The following is an 11,114-nucleotide window of genomic DNA, read 5'->3' as shown; positions in this document are numbered from 1 at the left end:
TCGAGCGGTTTCTTAGATTGTTATGTAAACAAGATAACTGGTTTAATATTTCAATCTGTTACTGAATCAACTTTGCAACTTAAGATATGTTGAATTGTAAACGTAGCTCATTCTTAACTTGTATGAGTTCTGGTTATTGGCCAGATGGGGTAAGTATCCTTTCATGTTTATCGTTTTTTTCTGAGAATTCTTATTAAGTAGTATCATTATAAAACTAATATAATGTTCTGTCAAACATTTCAGTTTGTATACTGTGCTTTAAAATGAAGAGCTCGGTAGTAAAGGATTGGGTCGTGTTGAGATGCGACCATCTCATCTGTATCCATTGTGTGGAAAAACACAAGAAGAAGGTGAAACAGCGGAAACAATGCGGTTGTGGGTAAGTAAAATTGCCGTTTTTACTTTTAAAAAAAAAAGTTGTTAAAATTTTCGATACATGTTTTTTAAAAGCAGATATAATGAAAGGTGTTTCTGTTTTTCGTGTAATCGCAACAAAAGACAAATAAAAGAAGTTAGATATGAAATCGGGCAACACAGTGAAAACATTATTTAAATATAAGATCAGAGAGATGCTGCAGTAAATTTAGTTGAAATTGAAAGAAACCAAAACTTAACATGTGATACTTCTTTTCATTACAGAGAGAAGATTGAAAATGGCATGTATGAATACATAAGAACAGAACCATGCGGCTGTAAGTATTGTGCAACATATTCGTTTTACACATATTTATTTACACAAATATTCGATTTGAGATGAATATCCTGTCATAATATCTCCACAATGTTTTTCGAGATAGCAATAAAATACAGTGGCTTAATTTGTTATGTGTTTCATTTTATAAAGCTCAATATAACTCTTATTCTTTGTTTTTTAGATAACATTGCAGTTGAAAAAATAAAGAGCACAAAGTAAGAAGCAACAGCAAAGAGATGTCTCCAGAAAAACAAATAAAGCATTCAGATGTTAGAAATGTACACGTTATTTTGCCTATAGAATTAACAATGAATGTAACCTGCACTATTTTTTGAGTAATAAAATCAGTTTTCTACTTTTTTTTAAGGTATAAACTTTTGTGAACAGGCTAACAATTTACGAAATTACAAATTACTTTTGTGACCTGGAATGCCACTTAAAATAGTTCTTTGAATGGTGATCTGTTGCCAAGAAAATTTTAACATAACTGTGTTATACATTTGCTAATTAGGTTATGACACAGATGGTAGTTTTTTGATTGACATTTTTTTGCCTTGGAATTCACTTAAAATATTTCTATGAATAGTGATCTGTTGCCAAGAAATTTTTGTCATATGTTTTTCACATATTTCCTAATAAGGAAACAGTTAAAAGAGAAATATTCTATTTTGGTTGTAACATGTTTGTGCAGTTTTTTGATTGACAGTTGTTTGAAACAAAGAAAAATTTTTACGACTTTTTACATAAGTTTTCACGTATTTCCTATTAAGGAAATAACTTGTTGAGAAATTTCCTTTATGTATCCTGTTCCTCCTAGATTAGATGTCATGCATATAAACAAGTATGTATGTGTTGCTTTGGCAAAGCTGTTTGCTGGGATAATAAAAAACAAGACTACCATTTGGCAGATTTTGGCCACGGGTGTGGCCGTTTATTTTTTATATCAAGGATTGAAAGCTTAAAATATGGAAACCTTATAGTATTTCAAGTGGCGCCCGTTTTATGAGGTCCAAATAGGCGTAGAAATTTCTGTAGAGCTGTACGCTTCTACACATTTCATGATTCCTAATCCATAAGTGGGTAGCTCTGGAAATTATGCGAGTTTAAAATAAGAGTTAAAAATGAAACGTAGAGCCGTAGAAGCGTAGATTCTAAAATGAGAATGTAGAGCCGTACAAGCGTAGAGTTTAGAATGAAAATGTAGAGCCGTAGAAGCGTAGAGTTTAGAATGAAAACGTAGATCCGTAGAACCGTAGAGTTTAAAATGAACTGAAAACGTAGAGCCGTAGAAGGGTAGAGTTAAGTACATAGCGTATAGTACACTTCTACAAGCCTACTTCTGTACGTCAGTGTTCATTCTAAACTCTACGCTTCTACGACTCTTGAAAGCATAGAGCCGTAGAACCGTAGAGTTTAGAATGAAAACGTAGAGCTTTGAAGTCAAGAGTTTAGAAAGAAAACGTAAAGCATTGATAACGAAAAGTTTAGAATGAAAACGCCTGTACTAATCTACGGCTATACGCATTTTCAAGAGCTACTGTTTTATCTGTGAGAACTGTACTAAGTAGAAGCGTAGAGCTCTACGAAAATCTCTACGCCTATTCGGACCTCATAAAACGTGCCGGGTAAAGTCCCAGCAAAGGTGAGGGAGAACCCGCCAACCCAAACCAACAACAACAGAACGCAGGGAGCGGAGGGAGGGGAAACTTTTCTTCACTCGTGAACGCCATAAGCGTAAAGGCGATGTAACCGCGCCTTCATAACCTAAAAGCCCGCGAAAATGTAACCGGAAGTGATAGTAGGAGGGAATTTAACCGGAAGCTGGTAAATACTTACGAAACAAGCTACATAAAACCATTTATTTTTGCAAAATAAATATCCTTTATGTATCCTGTTCCTCCTAGATTAGATGTCATGAATATAAACAAGTATGTATGTGTTGCTTTGGCAAAGCTCTGTTTGCTGGGATAATAAAAGACAAGACGACCATTTAACAGATTTATTTTTTATATCAAGGATTGAAAGCTTAAAATATGGAAACCTTAAAGTATTATCCCAGCAAAGGTGAGGGAGAACCCACCACAGCCCGCCATGAGGTACGAGTGAGCAGGCACCCACCCGAAGCCAAAGCAACAGACACAACCAACTGACAATGTGAAAGTAAAGAAGAGAGCATAACTCTCACTAGCATATAACAGTAATGAATATGGCCACTGGAAATTCCCATGATCACTGTAGCATTTGGGACAAATTAACCCAATACCGCAACAAGCACAACTTAGAGTTTAGACCTATAAGCAACCTGAATGGCAATGGTAGGTTACAACAAGTGGGAAGTTTAGGTGAGACTGTAATCCATACTAAGTAAATTATAAGTATAGAGGTGCTATTTTTTGTTTTGTTTTTTAAACCATCTGTTTGAACACTAATTATTTTTGGCTTGTCATTTGCTGTACATACAAAGCATACCTAGTACATGTATCTAACCAAGGTACATGAACCTAAAAGCACACTCTTAAGACAACCATGACTGTTAAGCGGCCCAAGTGCACTGTACACACGGCCAGTTGCACCGATAGGTAGTTTTGTAAATTGTAATAAGAGAGTCTGTCCATGACACTTGGCCCCTGCGCAAGTGTAATATACCATTATAACATAATTGGTTGTCAAGTAAGCCCTTTTTACACCTGTACTTTGAAGATTGACCCCAGTAGAGCTGAGCAAATACAAACTAGATAACTAGTAAGTAAACGGAGGCCAGAAAAAACCTGCCACAAAAAACCCCATAGGGAAAAATTGGTCAGGAAATCTGGGTAGGAACCAAGGCTCAAGCTCTAGCCCATCCTACAGGGAATTAACTTATGCTAAATTGTAATAAATATTAATTACTTTATACCAGTACAAGTGTGCTCGCCCAGCCAAAAAAGGGGGGAAGGAGGACTGGAATTATCGCAAATATGAGTCAAGGATAGAGTAATGCCAACTAGGGAATTTTCTTAAGTTATAAAAATATAAGTGGTCCACCACCATTTAGCCCCTGCTCAATTGTGCTGTCCCACTTATATGAACAAATAATTAATCATTAGTATTAAGTAATGTTTGACAGGTCTAACTTAAATACAGGTTGAACATAAATTTTGATAAGTTATTGAATGTAGCCTCAAATATTTGAGTTATTTTTAAGGTAAGAAAGCAATTAGCCCCTGCCGGAATTCTACCAATCTCTTTACTACAAGTAAATGTTGAACCATGAATCCAGGACTTACAGCCCATGCACGTCAACTTAGAACTAACTACATCCCAGTGGCCTTTGCTAGCACAATTTGATCCACAAATTAATTGGTTAGACAAGAATCAAGCAGCTCCAAAGAAAAGTTACTCTCGAGGTTAGGAAACATTTGTCCTTCCTATAACTAATTCTTTCTCTCTAGTAATCACTCAACCCCTTAAAACCTGATGACATGTTTAACTGAGTGGCCCTTGTTTACATGGTGAGATCCACAGAATTACTATTTTGTCAAAGTTTGCTAAAATTAAAAGTTATTCATAAGGAGAGGAAACAATGGGCCCCTGCGCAAATGCTTCCACCTTACAGTAACTTCTGTAACCCAACACAAAATATGTACCTCAGACTGTTGGCCCTTACACGACAGTTCACCACGCCGATATTGCAACCACTGAAAATTGTTACGGGTGTTACCAAGTGGCCCCTACTGACAGTAGTTTGATAAACTAAATTATTATGAACTTTATGATCTGACAAATTCTTCTGATATTAAAAGTTATTCTTAAGAATAGGAAACAATTCACCCCTGCATAAAGGGCTCCAACCTAGTAAACTATATAGCCACACAACAAGTATATCTCAGAATGTTGGCCATTGCATGACAGTTCAACCCTTCTATATCACAAAAACTAAACATTGTTTCCATGTTTAACCAGGTGGCCCTTGCGCACATGGTTTGATAAACTAATTATGACCTACATGAACTGTCAAAGTTTGCTAATATTTAAAGTTATTCTCAAGAATAGGAAACAATTGGCCCCTGCGCAAGTGCTTCCAACCTAGTAAATTATATAATCAAACAGAACAAATCTAACTCAGACTGATGGCCATTGACAATTCAGGCCTACTATATTACAAAAACTGAAAAAAAAAATGTTCACCAGTTTAACGCCAAGTGGCCCCTGCGCACATGGTTTGATAAACTAGTTAGGACCTTTATGATCTATGGCTGGACTCCTTAGGAGAAACCGTTAAATGCTACACTGGCTGTAGCAGGGAAACCAATGTACAGTACATAACTTCCTGAAGGGCTGATTAGCTCAGTCGTGTAGGTTTCAGGATGGAGGGTGAGAGGTCGTGATATCAAAACACAGAAGTGTCTGTTCCTTTTTCCTTTTTTTCTGTTTTTACCCTGCAGGACTAAAATGGTTTGTTTATTCTATCGCTCCTGGAGAATTGGAGAATAAAAGCATTTACATGTAAGCCGTCAAGTAATAACGCTGTAAATAAATATATCAGAACATATATACGAAAGAGATCGATCGGTGCATCACTTTTGCGGCTCTTAATGTGGAAGATAAACTTGTTTGACGTATTTGAAAATTCCGGCGTTGTCTTTGCAACAGGAAATTATGTTATGCGAGGAATCTTCTATGCATAGTATGAATGCGCGAGTGTCAGTTTCATGCATGCTTTACAAGCAGCTGTTACGCATGCAAATATTGCATGTTGCATCGCTTTTGCGGCTCTTAATGTCCACTTTTTCAAGTACCTTCCACACATAATTTTCAGCCGCATTTTGTTTCTTTGCTTTTGTCTTCCTTGTTAAACCTTAAAAAATAGCCTTATTACGGCCGCCTTGCTACACTCTTACTTCTCTTATCAAAATGTTTACAGCTGATGGACCAACCAACCAACCAACCGACCAACCATGTGAGTGAAGTTGGGCTACCCACTATACTCCTTCAGTGAAAATTCAGTGGTAAAAATGAAGACGTCATTGTTTTTCAAAGACATTATTGAAAATCACTTGTAAATAAATAAATTTACTTCATCCCATTCATCATCACACATAGACTAAGCTACGCTGGGCAGAGACACACACGCTATAAATTGTTTTTCACTTATACAGATAAAAAAAAAAACATCTCAGGTAAATTTATAACAGTCAGGTAAATTTATAAGGAGTCTGACTATCAACAGTCAGGTAAATTTATAAGGAGTCTATTAAAGCAGCACACATTGGCATTTTCAGTGATTTGGAAGAATTCTGTGACTTAATATTGAATTATAATTGTTAACAAAGAAACTGAACTTACGTAATGTGGCGTGCCCCCGTGCAGCCCCAAGGGGCACGCCTCGACATTTATTATTCATATTTCAAAAGCTGTAGTTTAGTGTTTCGCATAGTCTAGCTTTCGCATAGTTTCGTACAGTTAAGCGAACTCTCTTTACGTCCGTCGTAGATTTATCTGGAATTAGGGGTAAGTGTCTCAGTTCTGTTTTGTTTCGTTTTGCTGTACCTTCAGGAACTAATACTAGAATTATTCATCACTGTTTTGCAGTGATTTGACGAACACTCGAACTGTAAGCCGTCAACTGCTGGACGCAAATCGAACTTGTACAAATCCCCGATAAATAAACAGTCAAAACAATAATAATATTATTGATTTTACTGCGCAATTTTCATAAATAATAATCATTTGCACTTAACAAAATTGAAATCACATTTCACAAATAAAAAGCAGTTGGTTATTTACTTTAAGGGAAGTTAAATTTTGAATAAATCAAAGAGCTATATGACCTACTCCTGAATGCACTTAGATATATTTGAATGGTTCCTTTGAAAAGCATACCTGTACAGTACTATCAATAGAACATTGTAGCATGTAAGTCAAGATTTAAACCAGATATTGATAAAACTTGTGTGACAAATAACTAGGCCAGTTGAAAACAGTAAAAAATACTAACACTGGACCCCAGGTTACTCAAGTCAACTATTCTCCACAAACCCTAACCCCTTTTTCCACCCTTTTTTCAACATTGTAGCATTTAAGTCAAGATTTAAACCAGATATTGATAAAACTCGTGTGACAAATTACTTGGCCAGTTGAAAACAGTAAAAAATACTAACACTGGACCCCAGGTTACTCAAGTCAACTATTTTCAACAAGCCCTAACCCCTTTTTCCACCCTTTTTTCAACATTGTAGCATTTAAGTCAAGATTTAAACCAGATATTGATAAAACTTGTGTGACAAATTACTTGGCCAGTTGAAAACAGTAAAAAATACTAACACTGGACCCCAGGTTACTCAAGTCCACTGATCTTCCTGCTTCAATTTAGAAGCAGTAAGACCTTGCATTTACCATATAATTTCTTATATTTCATTGGCGAGTACTGCTCGAAGTGAACATTTTCCTTGACATTGTATTATACTGCCATAGAAATTGATCTGTATTCATTTTGATAATGATAAAAAGAATTTAATCACTACTTTCAAACCTAGAGAAAAAATAATAGATGACTGAACTTGTTTACAAGATTACAATGATTTCTCACTCGCCCAAAACCAAGCAACGCAGAAAAAAGCCAGCATTTCGTTTATGTGCACGCCTTCATAGATAGCAATTACGCCTAACATTCTACGCAGTAACAATGCGCAATGCAATACTACGAAATTACCTTAACTACAATGTCTTACTAATAAACTTCTAACCTGCAAAATCAATGACATCAATAATATAGTAAGACAGCTCTCTGCTGTATTAAGCTGCAAAGTTGTCACCATACCAAATCTGGCTGCAATGTTTTGGTGAGATCTTTAACCTCCTTCATGGTCAGTGAAAAATCTTTGAAATAATTAAAAACACAATTTCTCAATAATAACATCACAAAACTAAGATGCATAGCGAGCTACAAGGTTGTCTTGTAAGATTCAGCAACATATAATGAACTGTAATTCTCGTACTAGAAACACACCTGACGAAAGACGTATTACCTCACACTGAAACATACCTCGAGATGAACGTAAGCAAGTGCTTACACATCGAGAACATGAAGTACAAAAAAAGAAAGTATACAAGAAGATGGAGCGCAAAAAAATAAAACACAGGGAAATAAACAGCTAAATTCCAGCTGAATTACGGAACAATTCTTCACAGATACGCAATCACAAATTGTGAACGTAGATTGTCTGAGGTAAGAAGTGTACTTCCACTACACTCAAGTATCAGTGCACGATGGCAGCTTGTTCTTAGGCTTTGTCTTCACTTTATTTGTTTTATGTCCAAGTTGCTCCGTGACTGTTATGAATTATTCTGTAAATGTACAATGTCAGATCAGCTGATTAACTTGAGTCCGTAGCTTCTGTGTTTTTTAATGCAATCCTTTTTTGGCAAAAAATGAAATGTCCATTTGTTCTTGACATATTTAGTTTCATTTTAATAAATGTCGCCTTTGATTTTTGTGTACTTGACTTGTGATTGACGTATTTTCTTGGCCTGCAACTGAATAAAATCAGAGAAAGATCCTGTTTAGTTTTAGAGCCAAAATAACTTGAGTTAGTAGGTTGTTCAATGTTCTCAATTTTTCTTGCGTTTGTGTATTTTAATATATTTTAGTTTGACGTTATCAAAATCCATATGACCTTTTCGCTACGGCTCAACTCATACAGGGTAAATTTGTAGGTTATCAAGACTACAGCACCACTTGAAACCTTATAGGGGGTGTTGTCCTACACAGGGTATGCATTTTAAGTTTTTATTGTCCTATACAGGGTTTCAAACTCCCAGCGGCACCCCTATACCTAAACTTAGGTCAAGTACCCACCTCAGGGTTTCAGCTAAGGGTATTGTAGTTGCTTTAATAGTGAGGGCTAGAGATAAGGGACATGGTGGGGTAGGGTGTTCTGTGTTACTGCTTTGTTGGTTCTGTTGCACAATAGTTCCTGATTAGTTTGTTTACAGTAGAGACAAATCGTGCGTGCCAAGTTTCATCAGTTTTAGCTGGTTGGGCTTCGAGGAATGTAGAATGTAGATGTAGATGAAACTGCAGAATTCCTTCCAGTAAATAAACTCAACGCTTCGACTTACTAATGTTAATGAAAATACTTCTTTGTTTTTTCTGAAGCGGTGTAGTAATTTTCTAAATCCTAACTATTCCCAGACAAGGTGCGTCTTGGGGTTTCAAATCTGTTCGCTTAAAAAAGTCAAAATTTCCGAACTAAAGATTGAAATATGAAAGAACTTGAACTCAACTTTGTTTAGAATAATATTTCTTTTAAGATGAAGGCAAGAAATGCATTCCAAAGCGCCAAGATATCGAAAATTTCGTCGTGGATTCCATCGATCAGAAAGAAAGCTATAAAGAGTTAATAATTTCGTGTTTCAAACTTATAACTTCTAATCTTTATTATGTTGGGCGTCACATTGTAATTACTGTACTGTACTTCAATTTTTTTCTTGGGTTGTCCGGCATTTTTTTCCGAACGCGCTTTTAGATGCCTCGGACGATCACTAATCTCGAGCACTGATTAAAAATAAATCCGGGAGAAAATAATGCAATTTCACGCAAGTACTTTCACTAACTTCAGTATTATTGAATGTCCGATTTAAGTATAACTTCCATTTAATTTTTTTCTGTTTGTGACGACAGTCAAGCAAAGCACGTTTTATTCGAATGCTTACTGTATCAAGGCAGTTCCAACTTTGGTAGCACATAACTTATGCAAATTCATGTCCCGTACGTGACTAAAAAATACAGTCAGAAAATGCGTGATATTTTTCGTTATTGCTTTCGTCAAGGTTTTGGTATTCCATTTTAAACATGACTTCAATTCAAGCTTTTCATTTCTGGTACACGTTATGCATCCAGCAAAGCACATTGTGAGAATTTGAAAACTTTAATGTCAAGTAAACCAGCTCGTCGAGCGATCGAAGGTAAATAGTGGATACGAAATACCTGTACATCACACGCGAATACTTTTAAATTGTCAATTTTTGCGAGGAATAAATTGTTTTCTCTGGAACATTTTCGAGTTTGCACATTTAAGAAAAACTTTTTTCTCGATACCCAGAGAAACGAACAGCTCATCGAACATAACAATTTAGAGCAACACAAGACCGAGAGAAATTAAACGAACTGCTTTCTATGAACAGACTTTGGAGCAACACAAGACACATAACAGTATTTCAGTGTTTCTATAAATGCTTTCGCTGTACGAACAATATAATTCTGCTTCTGCGAGCAAGTGGTTCCCTTCTATGAGATCGATAATCGCTGAACCAACAGAATTGTGATTTATTACTAAGCCTTATCTCACGAGCAAATCGGCACGGTAAAAGGAAACGCAAAATGGGCTCTGTACAGATATCAAAATTTTGACCCTGACAGTAAAGGAAATACATGTAAATGCTTACCTTCACGTTTCTTGTCCACGGGCAGTCCGGGAATTGTAAATACACTTCTGCAGATTATATAAAGCTCAAGGCAACTCAACGCGAGCTCAACAAACACAGCGCTCGACGACATCAACAACGCAACTGGTATTGCACATCTGTCATGACGTAATGGTTCTTTATTTAGCGTGCAGCTTGGACATGTCAAAACAAGTCGTTGTTTTGCAATATATTCAGCACGTTCCGTGTACGGCTTGTACTCGCTTCGAGCAAAACGCTTGAATAACACAATATCACACAAAACAGAGCGCAGAGTATTCGAAAATATTTTAAAAACCGGCACTGAATGATTTTTGTATAGCTACAGGCGAGTGATCGCTGGTAAACATCAAAACTTGCGTGACCAAGGAGTCGCCTGCTGGTCATCGTAATGGTTTCATTTAAAAATAGCGTGGACATTTCAAAACAGTTTTCGGTTTTGCAATGTGACAGTCAAACGCTCGAATGTCACAAACAAACACTTCACACTAAACAGAGAGCAAAGTGTTTGTAAAATTTTAAACGAGCGATCGCCATACACATCAAAATTTGCATGACCGTGACCTGCATCTCGAACGATTTACCGACAAAAAAACGACAAAAACTAAACCCCGGGCAGATTATGAACCGGGCCCAGGCCCCGCCCGGTTAAAAAGACGTAAATCCACTTGTGCTTAACATCTTTCCATCGTTCATGCTTCGATCTTGGCTGCTTAGTAACCTGGCAGATGTGTAGTTACCAGTGACCACTGAGTTTGTAGCTTGGTTACCAAGTCCTCAAGCATGCTTCGTATCGCTACGAACTTTGTTTATCGAGTGTTTTTCAAAGATTCTCAAGCTTTTTTAGTGTTTTCCTTGTCTTCTAAAGTCATTTTCCACTTTCCACGCTTAGAAAGGTTTGTTTCAAATGAGTATGCTTGGTTTTCTTTGTCTAATTTCACCAAAATGCTGGCATATACAGGTGTTATTTAAACTC

General features: G+C 36.5%; 1 long non-coding RNA gene across 1 annotated transcript; it reads left to right on the top strand.

The window, feature by feature from the left end:
* The first annotated feature begins 249 nt into the window (after nucleotides 1–249).
* LOC144656318 (uncharacterized) lies at nucleotides 250–1,329 on the top strand. The gene is made up of 3 exons (XR_013571292.1): nucleotides 250–379; nucleotides 640–692; nucleotides 876–1,329. It is a non-coding gene; the product is annotated as an uncharacterized LOC144656318 (long non-coding RNA).
* The last annotated feature ends 9,785 nt before the right edge of the window (nucleotides 1,330–11,114 follow it).

Source organism: Oculina patagonica, chromosome 6, assembly GCF_052425735.1.
Source record: "Oculina patagonica isolate OP01 chromosome 6, crgOcupat, whole genome shotgun sequence".
NCBI lineage: Eukaryota > Metazoa > Cnidaria > Anthozoa > Scleractinia > Oculinidae > Oculina > Oculina patagonica.
Note: the sequence above shows the minus strand (reverse complement) of the source record. Positions and strands in the feature narration are given on the sequence as shown.